This window comes from Camelus bactrianus, chromosome 3, assembly GCF_048773025.1.
Source record: "Camelus bactrianus isolate YW-2024 breed Bactrian camel chromosome 3, ASM4877302v1, whole genome shotgun sequence".
Classification (NCBI taxonomy): Eukaryota; Metazoa; Chordata; class Mammalia; order Artiodactyla; family Camelidae; genus Camelus; species Camelus bactrianus.
The window spans coordinates 137,170,315-137,184,738 of NC_133541.1; the positions used below are offsets into that span (position 1 = coordinate 137,170,315).

Here is a 14,424-nt window from a genome sequence, read left to right on the forward strand (position 1 = left end):
ATTTTCCACATTAATCTGCATAGGCAATTCCGGCCCCCAAGGGAAAACAAGTCTTATGATGATGCTAAGGCCTCCAAAGTCCTCTCCAGGACCATCAACCAAACTGCCTGCAAGCCTGCAGCTGCAGGCGGCTACATGTCTGTTTTTAAAGCAACCCCTTCCTGCCCTCGGGCGCTACAAAATCCCTCTATGCCCTCCCATCTCAGGGTAAGAGCAGCCACTGCAGAAACTTGCAGGGCAGCACTGACAGGACTGGACACAGAGGATCAGAGCTAAACTAAGCCTTCTTATGACACGAGCTTGTCACTGTGTCATTTTACAGATGAATGTATATATAGAGAGGTGGGGTGAACTTGCTCAAAGTCACACAGCTAATAAGTGGCAAAGTCTATAACTCAGCTCCATCCTCTGGCGTGACGCTCCAGCTGGGACACCCACAGGGTTCTCTCGTGCCTGCCTGACCAGTCCTTTACTGTCACTCATAACCCACCACAGTGTCTGACCCTAGCCTGACTTTTCAGCCTCTTCTCCCTCTAGTTTCTCAGGAACAAGGCTGCTCGGGCCACTGTGTGACTTCCGGCTCCCCAAACCCTCAGTGCTCAGGGTGGTCTTGCCTGTGCAACCAGCACCCTGCTCAGAGGCTCTTCCTCCCCTGCAGGAGGACGTTTCCACTCTCCGCAGGGACACCCCCTCAGGGAAGCGCTCTTCTCCCCCTCAGCACGGCAGGTGTCCCAGGCCACATCCCGAGCTGCCCCATTAGGTCTGCCTGTGCCCAGGTCTGCTAGTCAGAGCAGCAGCCTCAGAGCCAGGGATTATGCCCGGGTCTCCCTGCAAACCTACTGCCCGCCTCACAGCCCCCAGCCAGTAGGTCACCTGGAAGTCACAGCAAGTGCCCCACCCAATCCCGAAATCTCTTCATTTGCCAGCACCGCTGATGACTGGTCTCCAAAGTTTGGTCAGTTTCACACAAAACAGCAGCTTCCACTGAAGCTGAGGGTTTTCACTTCTGCTCCCCATCCTTAATGGAAACGTCAAGGGAAACCAAAAGACCTTTTCTCAACCCTTTTCTGATGAGACATTCCCACCCACAATACTCACATGCTCAAGAGTTTTGGGTCCACGTGATTTTGTTTCCCTTATGCTAAGTGGCTCAAAACACTGCAGGATTCTTTCTCTTTTGAGAGTATTTGTTTGTACTGAGTTTATTGACTTCAATCTCTTTTTGTCTCTCTCTTAAGTGTCCCTAGCAGTTGCCACTTCTTACTCCCTTCAGCAGCCTCCCTCCCATCATCTAGTCTAGGAAATCATCTGTGATGAGGGGCCCGGGGGCAGTCACAGAAAATGGAACAAAGGTACAGAGAGGCTACATAATTTGCCCGAGAAGATCAGCTTCAAGCCCCAAAACTGTGTGTCACGTCCCTCTGTTTAACACTTATGCTAAACTAGTTAACTTTTTTTAGATTATGTTTATAAACAGATGAGGTATCAAAATACATAGAAGGACACACATCAACTCTAAGATGTTTATTAACTCCACTATTTTGTTTCTATTTATTTTATTTCTATTAAAAAATATTAGGAACCTCTGCAGTCAATATAACAAAATGTTAATGGGTGTTAAATCCAGAATATAGAGGCGTAAGTGTATCATTACTCATAATTATTTGTATGCTCACAAGACAAAATGATTTGAACGTCTCTCTCCCCTCCCCCTACTCGCTACTGGCTCTCACCTGAGCTCCCAGACCACACATTTAACAGCCTTTCACTTTATCCACAGCTGAACTCATCAGGGTTCCCCCAAAGCTCCCTCTGCAGCTTTCCCTGCTCAGAGCACAGCAGGACCATCATTTACCTCATTAATCCACCCAGAAACCTGGGCCTTACTCCATCCTACCTTCACAGACATCATTCATCCTTTCCTTTTTACCATCTAAACATGCCTAAAATCTGTTCGTTTTTTCCCGGTGACTGTCCCACTGACTGTCCCACCGCTCAGGTAGAAGCCACCAACACTGCCCACCTGGACTCACGAGTCTCCCAAGTGGCCTTCCAGCTGCTCTCCCCTACTTGACACAAATTGGATTTTGTCACTCCCGTTCTTTTATGACTCTTTTCAAACCTAGTGTTCTTAGAAGAAACTCCAAGTTCTTCACATGGTGAAGGTGTTTGCCATGAAACTGTCAGCTCAGGGAGGGCAGGACCCCCCTCCTCCTTGGCCCTCCTCTTTCCCTAAGCCCCGCCCTCTCCCTCGGCCCCGCCCTCTGGCACAGCGCTGGCTCAGGAGGACCTGCTGAGCTACACCATCCTGTATTCTAACCCTGGTGTTCAATTCTTAGCAAATTGCTTCACTTATCCATACAAATCCAAGGTAGATTAGAAAGATTTTAGATGTTGAGCTAGACTATTGATCTGGGGATTTTGCACTAGCAACCTGCAATTACATGTTCTAATGATTCTGTCTTCTTAAAACAACACCCAGATTTAAGGAGTTATTTGTGGAATGTCTTCGGAGTAAAAGGGACTGTACTTTTACAGACTTTATGTTGTATAACATGAACAACACGGACAGGGTCACAAATGGAACTGCCTCACAAGTGACAGAAGACAGGTGAGAGGCACAAAGCAACAGGTCGCAAAGACGGTAAGAGCAAATTTGTTTTGCCAACCCCCCCAAAAATGCCTGAAAGAACCAAAAATTCTGAATTTTGAAAGTAAAAGATTATCATATAGTGAAATAAAATAAATAATCCTCTTCATCAGGGTTTCAAAATCTGACTCCAGATTTTTTAGCAGGCCATACTGAGTCCTAGCACAGAAAAATCAGATGGACTAGTGGTGAGTAAGTTCCAGGAAAACTGCAGTAATTCCTCCACTTGTGTAAGGACATACACTCACCTGCCGAAGGTGAATGTAGACTGCATTCTGGAGAAATTCGGAAGCTTCCAGGCTCCGCTTCTGGATGCCGAGGACACGGACAGCTTGGAAGCATGCTTCTAACTCAGTCACCGGAATTCTTACACTGCAGGGGGAAAAGGAGGCCCTCAGTCGATAGCAGAGATGTTCCTGTCGTGTATCACAGGCCGTGCCTCAGGGACTCAGTGCCTTGCAGCAGCCCGGCCCCAGGCGAGGACCCGAAGCGTGGCCCACCGAAGCAGGAGGTGCACTGTGCTTGAGAAATCCCATCCCCGATGGGGGCAAGAGGGGCTGGTGGGGTTGAGTGAACCTATAAATGCCCACAGAAATATGCCTGCATTCATTCAAGTGATACAAGCAACAGTAGCAGGCTATTTAACAAAATTTCAATTTTCAGTGGAAATTTTGCCATTCCTTTCCGCTTGTCCCCTGCACTCTGAAACAGGCTTAGGCTCTCTCACACCTGCAGCTCTGAAGCAATAGTTGTGAAGTCATTTTACTTTGCTGCAAGTGTCCTCGCTCCCCGTGTCACTGTGTCTGTCCTCTCTTAACACAGTCGGATATCTTCCTGGATCTCTATCTGAGTTCTTTTCTCCTCCTCCTCAGATCCTGAGATAAAGGACAAGTGAAGACACATGAACAGAAAAGGCACTGTGGACTTGACCGAAATCTACAGTGACCCCTAGGTGAGTGCTGCCCACCCCTTACCTTCGATTCTCAAGGTTCTGCACAGGGTGACATCCAGCCCAGAGAGGTGGCCCAATTAAAAGCTATGTGGCTTGGGCATGTTGACAGGTGCAGGAGCTGGTTCCGGTGCCAGGCCCCTCCCCACGTCTGCTCCCCTCTCCCCCGAAGCCCCGCTGCCAAGCACTCAGGCTCCGTGATCTGATGTCCTTCTCTTCTACTCTACTCCAAACCCTTTTACTTTTCCTTTTTTCCCTAATTATCCCCAGCTGGAGTGATTTTTCAATCGCAGTATCTAAAAAATTTCCTGCAGCCGAAAATGAGGTCTCCAGATATCAATGCCCATATGCTGCCTCCTGAAGAGAGCCGCTGGCTAGGGGACCCTCACCAACACTCACGGGGCATCAGACATGTTCCAGGGTCGGCCACCCCCAACAAGAGTTTGCTGTGACCCCTATGCCCGCACAGCATCCCTGCTCACAAAAATATAGTTGGCCCACTTATCGGTTATTAAGAAGCAAAAATACAAAATTGCTCATGTTTCTTACTAAAATTATCTATGAAGCAGAAAAGGGAATTGTAAGAGAAAAGAACAATTTTGACCCCATGTTAGGTCTGTTCCTTTGGCTTTAAACCTGTGCCCTGTTTTCTAGGCTCAGACTTGCTATCTCTGCACCATTTGTAAAAGAAAGTTGCCTTTAGACTGAAATATCCAGGACAGCCTCTTCTCCTGGCCGTGATCTTGAAGGATGCTAACTAATCTGCACTTATGTAGAGATGGCAAGTTGCAAAATAGAGAATAACTTTGTTTTACTTTTGGAGGTATTACAATGGCAACATGATTTGATCCACATGGACAGCTGCAAGAACAGCGGATTCAAAGGACAAGCAATTCATACAACAAGAAGTTTCCAACAACCAACTGCAGCCCCACCCCTTTTTAGTATAAAAGGAGACTCAATTCTGACTTGGGGAAGATGGTTCTTCAGGACATCAGTCTGCCATCTTCTGGGTCTGCCAGCTTTGCAAATAAAGTCACTATTCCTTGCTCCAACACCTCATCTCCCAGTTTATTGGCCTGTCATTTGGTGAGCAGAATGAGTTTGGACTCGGTAACAAAATGACTGCATTGGAGGTAGTATGTCTCCACTCTTTCCTCGTTTCCAATATGTAACATGCACATTATTTATGATCTAGTGCAAATAATTCATCAAAGACAACCACAAAAAGAAACTATACTCACCCAGCTATCAACACTGAAGTCAAAACCTGTCAATTTTATATGCTGTTTAAGAACACAACCGAAAAACCTAACATAGGGAGTCGATTACACGGAAATAAAATTATTTCTACTCCTTCAAAACTTTTTCTTTTCTTTTCTATTTTATTTTGTTTTGTTTATTGAAAAGAAAATAAAAGTCAAATCATTTTATTTCACGTATTTTTGTTATAGCTACATACTTTAAATACTACAAAAAGACTTATATTGCAATAAAAAATTGTTCATATATTAGTATAAAGATATATACACAATCAATGGGGATTAGGAAAAGAATGGACATTTACTAAAAATCCACTGCAATCCAGTCTTTTACAAGCATATCATGGAATATAAGCTCTATTATCCAGGGAGCCTCACCCACATTCTCACTACTGAGTCCCTTAGTAATCAACCACTAGGTCACCAGCATAGAACCATGTGATCAGTATTTTAGGAATAAATGAGGGAATTAGCTCATTCAATTCTAAAACAAAAACCCTAAAATAAATACTGAACTTATTTACGGATAAAGAAAATTTGTCCCCAAAAAAGTAAAGTTTCTTCCTCAAGGTCACAAAGCTAATAACTGGTAAAGGTAAGATTTGAACTCATCTGCCTGATTCTAAAAACTAAGGTGGAAATCCCATTCGACTGGGGAGTGTCCAGCTGCACAGCCTATCACCCTATCTTTTTTCAGAGCTGGCCTTAGACAGCCTGAGACAGCACCCCATTCCTGTGGAACTCGAGGGCAAATGATAACAATAAGGATTTTATATCCAGCAGTTTCTAAGATCTCATGTATATAAACTGTCAGCAGGTCAGCAGAAAATCTCTGGGAAACATGAGTGGGTCCAGACCTCTTTGCTGATTAGAAACTCAATCTATCAGGATAGAGTGACCTTCCCATGAGAGGCCACATGGACATAAACTAAAGGCAGCTGAACAATGGAAACTAGCAAGACCCCGGAACTCAAGTAAGGATCCCTGCCATCCCCCACCCAGTTGCCTCTTCATCCGCGTGGACATGAAGACAGAAGACCCGGGTTCTTGTCCAAGTTACACTATCATGGATTCTCACCCATAAAAATGTACGACTCTATGCTGTCGTAAGTCCTTTCCAACTCAAATATGATGACACCAATATCTCAGCAGAATATCTATGTCTCCACTTCCCCTCTTCTAATAGGAGTCTATTTCTGTGGACACAAAGCAGAAATCCAATTTAAAAAACCATGCAAGAAGCCAGGCGAATTTCTGCTTAAGAGACTTTGCTCTCACGCTCAGTGAATGAAAACTCAGAAAAACTGGTCCTTCTCCCTCAGCAAATGGGAGGTAGCCTGATTGTGTGTGTGTGTGTGTGTGTGTGTGTGTGTGTGTGTGTGTGTGTGTGTAAATCAAATATAATCATGTCTGGGACGTGTACAGATTATTTTTAATTTCACTGTAATTTCATGGGGATGAGCCAACATTTAAAGTAATTTGAATGTAGTGTTCTGAGACAGACTCAGTCTCTTTTGGTGGAGGAGGTGAAAGGGGAGAGTAAAGGAGGAAAGAGGTAAATGAAGCAAAGAAATAAGAATCCTGCTAGGGAAAGGCAAGACGTTAATTTTGTTCCTCATTGCATCACATACAAATTAGGGACTGGCTTTCCCCCGATGTCTTATCGAGCACTGAGTTGCAGAAGAAGAGGCGACAGCCCATTTCTCACTGAGATTGTGACTGTACGTGGCATCTTATAGACACAAATCATTTACCCTGATCAAACACTCTAGCAGCAGGCTGTAATACTCCTGTTTTGAGAGACAAGAAAACAGGAGTTCAAAGCGGGTAGATAACTTAACAAAAGTCAGAGGACCAGTAAACAAGAGAGGATGAATTCAAACTCAGATCTGAATGCAGAGTCTCATCTTCCCACTCCCAGGGCTGGAAAATCCTTAACACACAGGCTCCCCAGCTCCCCTGCAGTGTTCCTGGCGCCAAGCATTTCCCATGGTAATGGTCTCCAGTTCTCACAGACACAGTGCTCTGTGCAGCCAATGACCTTGATCAGACCTTGATCATCTACCTGCCACGCCCACCAGGCTTCACCATACAGGCAGGAAAGCTGGCTTTCAAGTGCATACAAAGCCACCCTTGGTCTAACCTGGGCTCTTCTGTGGCTTCTCCAGCCTAAAGGCAGCCATGAAATTGCTCACAGTTTGTTCGTGAGCCACACTTCCTCTCTCCATCTGTGTCCCCACCTATACTACTTAGCTATGAACATTTTGAGAATCTTGGAAACAAATTTTAAAAAACAGAAAAGAAAGGATTCTGGAACAAGTACTTAATACTTACAATTTTAAATGACAAGTTACAAAGTGAGTATTGACAAACCAAATCTTCCTTTCTAAATGTCAGTTTTAAACATTTAAAAATATAATACCAAAAAATTCTCACTTACAAAATTAACAAAAACATAAACAATAATCTGGAATAAATTCAAAAATAATGCCCATATTCTAAATGGAGAAACTTCAGGACTGTACTGAGGGTTAAAGTAAGAGGTATGAATGTAGAGACATAAACATATTGCATGGAGAAAAGCAGTTTTGTAAAGATGTAAGTTCTCCTAAGAATAATTCAAAACTTACTAAAAAATCCCATGAAAATTCCAATCTGATTTTTTTTAACTTGAACAAAATATTTTGGAATTCTTCAGGAATAATAAAGTCATAATACTTGACAAGAAAATTTGGGATGGAAGAAAAGAATCAAAAAAAATCAGACTGCCAGTTATTAAATAAATTTTTACAACATGTAAGATATGGTGCTGGAGTAAGGAAAGGAGATTGACAGAAGGGAACCATGAGCTCAAAAAAGACTCTAGTGTATGTAAGTATTTTGTACAGGTGGGATTTCAAATCAAAGAGAAAATTATGAATTCGATAATTGTCCTGGGACAGAGAATCACCTGGAAAGAATAAATTCTACTCCTGTCATAATGACCACAAGATAAATTGCAGATAGCGATGTAAATATTAAAAAGTACTAGTAACAGCAAATACAACTCTTTGCTCTTATTAACTCAACTTCTCCTCACTATAACATGTACTATTATAATCTCCATCTTAGAGATTAAAAAATACCTACAGAAGAGATTTATTCCATTATAAGAGAGTATTTCTAAGAATAATGTCAAAGATAAAACCCATAAGGAAGACATTTACTATCCTAAGAATAGTTTGAGCCACAACAAAAATCAGAAAACTTCCTGAACAAAATGAAAGGAAAGAAATGACAAGAAAAAGCTCTGTGATACATGTTGATGAATTCACGAAGTTAATTTTCATAACATACAAAAAGCTGTCACAAAGCAACAAGAAGCTCCCTCACTTAAATGTGGGCAAAGGACAAAAGGAATCATTCATTTTAAAAAAGTCAAATGACTAATGAGTGAAAAATGCTCAAAACGTCACTGGTCATCAAATGCAAAAAAAACAATGAAAAAGCACTTTTGCTTATCATATTGGCAAATATTTTTAAGATAATCTAGCTAGTGTCAATCTGTGGGAGAACAAATCATGAGCGACTTTTTCAGAGGATGACATATCAATGGATTTGTAAGCTCTGAAAAACGTACATACACACTGACTCAACTCCATTTCTAGGAATCGTTTCCTTTAGGAAAAAAAAAATCAGTCCAAAAAGATGTACCCATCAGGGCATTTACACAGCACTGTTTACAAAGGTGGGAAGAAAAACTGAAGTGAAATCATATCCAGCGATAGAGAATTGGTTACATAAGTAATTGTGCATTTTTTCATTCCCCAATGGAGAAGGAATTTCTAGTCACTTGAAAGGAGTCTGTGATGAATGTAAATGTCACATCCAGGGACTAAATTTCCAGAAGCCTTAACTAAAGGAATACACATACAAGATCACAGGAAGTTCTGTACAAGAAGGATGCAACTCAAACATTCTTTCTGACAGTGGAAAATGGAGAAAACTTAACTGTCCACCATCAAGACAATGATGCGGTAAATCAAGGCGAGCTGCGGGCGCTGAGGGAGCCGGCGTTTCGCCGTGGTCCAGGGCCTTGTCCACAGCAGTCTCCCACCAAATGTTTCCGTGGACAAGAGACGACACCCGCACATCAGGAGACCCCTCCAATCTATCTGAAAGGGCCGGGTGAGTCTGGAGTGGGAGGACGTCCATGATATACCCCTGAGTGAATAAAGCGAGCTGCAGAAAAACATATAGTATGGTCTCATTTTTAAATAAAGCATATATACACACACCTATATATTGATTTCTCATATGTGTATATATATGTATCTCATAGGCATAAAGGTCATGAAATATATATACCAAATTTTCAACAGCTTTTACTCTCAGGAAATAATGAGAAGGGAGTTAGGGGCCTTCCTGTACCACCACAGTTCTCTTTTCAGTATTTCAGTTAAGTACACTTGGAATTTAAAAGTTTATTTAAGTCCGAAGTAAAATGGACCATGCCTCCATAAGACAGAATGCTACACTGGTCTTTAAAACTCATGCCAGGGGAGATAGAATATTGTAGAAAAACATGTAATAAGCCGAATGGAAAATGGAGGTCTCCGAACAGTAAACAGGGACAGAGTGCTCACTGGTTTTTATGACAGAGATGATACACACTAACGAAAAGAACAGAAAATAAATGTTAAATTGTTAATTATTATCTCTGAGTAGAGGGACCAGGATAGAATCTTTTGCCCCTTTTTTCAGACATATTATATTAAATGCACATTATTTTTCATCTGAAAAAAGCATTTTTAGACGTGTAGTACCACTCAGTGGGGAATAATACATGAATACTTACAGAAACAAGTAACTAGGAGACACCGCAGCAGCGCCACACAATGTAGAACGGGCAATCCTGATTAACACCGCTCAGTTACATAAGGATCCACAAAGTGAGAGCACCTGCTGTAACAGGGTGTGGTCCCCTTCTATTTGTCAGTTGTGTCTTCAGGGCTGAGGCAGTTCGGAGCACGGCCAGTGTCAGTTCCGGTGTCTGGATGGATGCTACTGGAGGTGAGGGCACCTGCAAGCAGAAAGGAAGAACAGAAACAATCCTCTGCCTTTTCTGTCTTGTTTCTTTGTTACTTTAAAAGACAGGCATAAATAAGATAAACTGTGTATCTCCCCTACTGAAATTTCAGTAATGAAACCGTTTTTAAAGGCTTCAGAGCTTATATTCTGTCTATAACTGTCTTTTCAACAAAGAATCATATTTATTAAATGTTAATTAACTCAGTTAATTAACTCCCTGTTGAAACATTCAAGTAAAGAACATGAAAGGCCTTACGTAAAAGAATCAAACCTGCAGTGACTAGCTCAGCTGTCTTGACGGCAAAGCAGTCAGCCCCCACCATCCCATGGCCCTGAGCTCCTGATGCTGGTAAGAGAGCACGCTGCCGCCTCAGATGGAGAGATACTGTGAAAGCATTTTTTGAACTCTACAGTACTGACAAAACATAACTGACAAATCCCAGGCTCCTTTGAAGCTGTCATTTTTGGTTTCTGGCCAACCCCAGTCAATGAGCAGAACCACCCCATTCCCGAGTCATGGGACTCAAGTGGGAAGAAATTTTGTAGAAATTTCCAGGTACAGAATGTAACCATCTATCTGTAGAACTCTGACAAAAGAAAAGATGAAATACTCTGATGTTGAAGACACTCAAAATATTCTCCTAAGCCTTAGTAGCTGGAAAGGCTGGGCTTCTCCTCAGCCACTTATTTATTTCACAGCCAGTGAGCATCTCCCACAAACCCTGTTAACCTGTGTCTGCTGGGAGCCTCAGGCACACTCTTGCTGTTGATCTTATAAGTCACAGGGCAGACGCGTGTCTCTCATGCCTGCCACCCTCACACAGGCTCGCCTCCTAGCCTCACTGTCTGAACTTGGTCCCATTATCTCACCTGTTTATTTGGTATCTGTTCTTCTGTAAGCTGCCTGAAATGCTATTTGGAACAAGTCAGAAGAATGAGTGGGTAGAGAAATGGACAGTTGGACAGGTGAGAGGTGGGCAGACAGACAGAGAGACTCCAAGAAAAGGGGAACAAAGAAAATTCCCTATGCAGAACCCTCTTCTAGTCAGGGAAGAAAACCGCCACGGAGACGTGTGAAGAGGCAGGTGGCTTAGGGCTGTTTCCTGGATTCCATGAAAAGTCCCACCAAGAGAGAGGGTAGAACAATAAATGATAAAAGAAAAAAGCATGCATGCTTGAAAAATATATCTACAATATGTACTTTCTAAAGAATAGATTCAAATCAGCAGGGCCCAATTACACAATCCTTGGGTATTTACAGAAATGAGAATCCCATCTCCAAACCACAAGGCATTCCTTCGGAGCACTGAAAGTCCACACGGGGCTGTTATAAAGCCTTCACCACAAAAGCTATGCTCTCCTTCACTTACGAGGAATGAGCAGCTATGCTCGGGCTGCCCATGCGCATCATTTGCACCCTACAGCATCTCTATGGGGGAGGGACGCCTAGCGAGCCCCATCTCTGCAGGACAGAAAACAAGCCCGGGAGAGGCTAAGCCGACCTACCAGTTCTCCATCTCACAGGACTGGTCACTCCAGAGCAGGACTCGAACTCGGACCCACGTTGGTAATCACGGTACTACCGTGCTTTGTGTGCTTTTTGTGTGAATAATACATTTGTTTCTGGCATGAAAGTATATTTAATAAATGATCGGTTGTCCTGTCTATCTCATTTGCTCACAATCAATCTTTATAGTGTTGAATTGTACTCTTTTTCCGTGGAGAAAGGAACGGAACGAGCGGGTGTTAGAATGAGGTGGGGCTCCATTCTTTATCTGTTACCTCATCTCATCCAAGTCCCCAACCAGGGAGAAGGAGCAAATGTTTTCTTCATCTTTTAAAGAGAGGGCTCCACTGATGGTGACTTAACTCCAAAACCAAGTCTGGGGAAAGGGCACATTCAGCAGCCAGAGCATTATCACCTGTAGGATGGCAAAAACAGCTCACAGGAGGGCTCAGGGGGTCACCCTGATTTAATTTCAATCGATAAAACAATAATGCACTTTAAAAATACTAGCATGCAATGGATTGGCTCTTTCTTGACATCTAGCAAGTTTCCACAGCCCACAGGTAAAATTATCGTGAACCAGTGAAAGGAAGTGTCTACAGACAAGAAAAATCAATGCCACAGGTAAACTGAAACCCAGGCTGGAGGAAAGGAAGAGAAAGGGCATAGTAAAGAAGTGGGGAAAGGCTGGGGAAAAAAATCATCACACGGACTCTCAAGCATCATCCAACAAGCATATAATCATTCGAGAGAGAGAGTTACTGAGGTCCTATTCTGTGCAAGATTGTAGAGCGGGTGAAGAAAGAGTGCAGTGACCATGGTGGCAGCAAGTGGCGGGGCTCAAATACACTTCTGATCCCGGTACCTGGCACAATTGTCCTCAGTATAAAGGCAAAAAAAAAAAAAAAAGTATAATAACTCTGTAAACTCAAAGCATTGTTAAAAAAAAATTAAACAATACCTAAATACCTGGACAAACCACGCACATTGCTGGATCAGAAGACAGCGCTTTTGGAATGGCAGTGCTCCCCAGAACGATCCGTATATTCAACGTGGTCTCGATCACAATCCCTGCGGTCTCCTCTGCAGAAACTGACTAGCTGCTGCTACAATTCATATGGGAATTCGAGGGTCTCAGTAACCAAAACGTACTTGAAAAAGAAGAACAATGTGAGAGGACTTGTAATTCTCAATTTCAAACCTTACAACTGTATGTCTAGGTGAGATTAGAGGCCATTTTAAGTTATTAATGTGTTTATCCGTATTTTCTAAATTCTCTACAATGAATATAACTGTTACAATAAGAAAAATAAAAAGTAAGGTATCTTTTAAAACATGCACACCGATTCATACATTGGGAAAAAAATATTTTAACTATAAAGAGGTAACCAAATATCTAGTGAAAAAAGACTACTTAAAAACAAGTGTGTATTTACATTTTTCATAAATTGAAAACTGAAAAGCACAAACACATCAAGTTTCTAGGGAGATCGATGCAACATATTAATAGTTATTTTCAAAAATTCTAATTGAACAATGAAAACTCAAGAAAGGGAAAATCGCGATTGACAGCCAACTGCAAACACATGGAGAGCAAAGGCCTAGAAATCACAGTTCCTTTAACTCTGATACTAACTCAATATAAGAGGAAATTCCTCCCTGTGGGGACAGTGGAATCCCATGCATAAGACAGGATACACAGTACAAACTGCACTAGAATCTGGGGTGATTTTCTTAGAAGAATTCTAAAGTTACAACATTGCTGAAAAACTATAAAAACACTGAAAGACAGATTAAAACACACAGTCATATATATTATATAGAAACATATGAAGTCTGCTCCCATGTTGCATAGAAATACAAACATATTTGTTCATTTATGGGCACTGAATATTTTATCCCAGGTAGAATATTTCAACTAAAACAAATAATCAATAATACACACCTCTTGTCAAATCTACTTGATAAGGTACTCTGCTATGTAACCATAATGTGTCTAAGATAGATCTAAAATTAGTGAAAAAGATCTTTGTATGGTTTCTTGAACTCTTCTCAAAATTCCAAGCTTAATTTTAAAATAGATCTGAGCAGTATTTCTATATTAAATTTTCCCTCGTGAAATGAACAGCACAGTCTGTTGTCAAAATTCTGTCCTTACAATGATTCACGAACACTGTATCCTAACAAAACTGCTGGACAGCAAGGCACTATCCAGACACTGTGACCAAACAAATGAAACACAAGGAAGACAGTGACCCTATTCTGGAGGGCTTACCGTCTGTGTCAACTCTGGGGTTTTTATTTGATTGGTTTGATTGGGTAGCAAAATAAAATCAATCAAGTACTTTCTTCTTTAAGCATTCTGTAAGTCATGACTCTGTTGTTAGTGTCATGAGAAGGAAAGACTAAAGCAAGACTTCATTAGGTCAATTAGCAACAGCCATCACTGGGGAGTGAGTAATAAAAAGTTAACTGATAAAAATGCTTCTGCCTACATGAGACCTAAAATAAACCTACACTGATCTCTTTAAGGAAAATGAGGAGATGAGGCCCCAATGAGAAAAACAAAAACTAACAAGAAATCAAAAAAGTAAAGACTTTTTCATTAACGATTCCAGGAAGGAGTGGAGCATGGTGGTGAAGAGCACAGATGCTGGGGACAAACATGAGGGTCTGAACTCCCACAGCACTGGGTAGCTTTGACACTGATAAATCAGTGAAATTTTCTGCAACCCAGTCTCCTATCCATAGACTGGGGACAACAACAGCACCCGTCTCCTAGAACGGTCCTAATAATTAAGTTATTTTATATATAAAAGTTTAAATAAAATACCTCAGATATTAAATATTACCCCAAAAGGACAAGGAAAAAGAAAACAGAGATAAATTGGAGTTCATCAAATTTTAAAAACTTTGCTTCAAAGGACACCATCCAGAAAGTGAAAAAACAACACACAGCAGAAATTTTTTCAAATCATTTATCTGA

The 14,424-nt window shown here is 41.8% G+C and overlaps 1 long non-coding RNA gene across 3 annotated transcripts in view; it reads right to left on the reverse strand.

The window, feature by feature from the left end:
• LOC141577152 (uncharacterized) overlaps positions 1–13,412 on the reverse strand; it is an 89,729-nt gene extending 76,317 nt beyond the window's left edge. For 2 of the 3 annotated variants that reach the window (XR_012505792.1, XR_012505793.1), the window contains exons 1-4: positions 12,408–13,412; positions 11,714–11,853; positions 9,699–9,923; positions 2,899–3,022 (exon numbers count right to left, since the gene is read on the reverse strand). This is a non-coding gene — a long non-coding RNA (uncharacterized LOC141577152). The remainder of the gene's footprint in view (positions 1–2,898; positions 3,023–9,698; positions 9,924–11,713; positions 11,854–12,407) is intronic. The other variant, XR_012505791.1, reaches the window with a different exon arrangement.
• Positions 13,413–14,424: the final 1,012 nt, after the last annotated feature.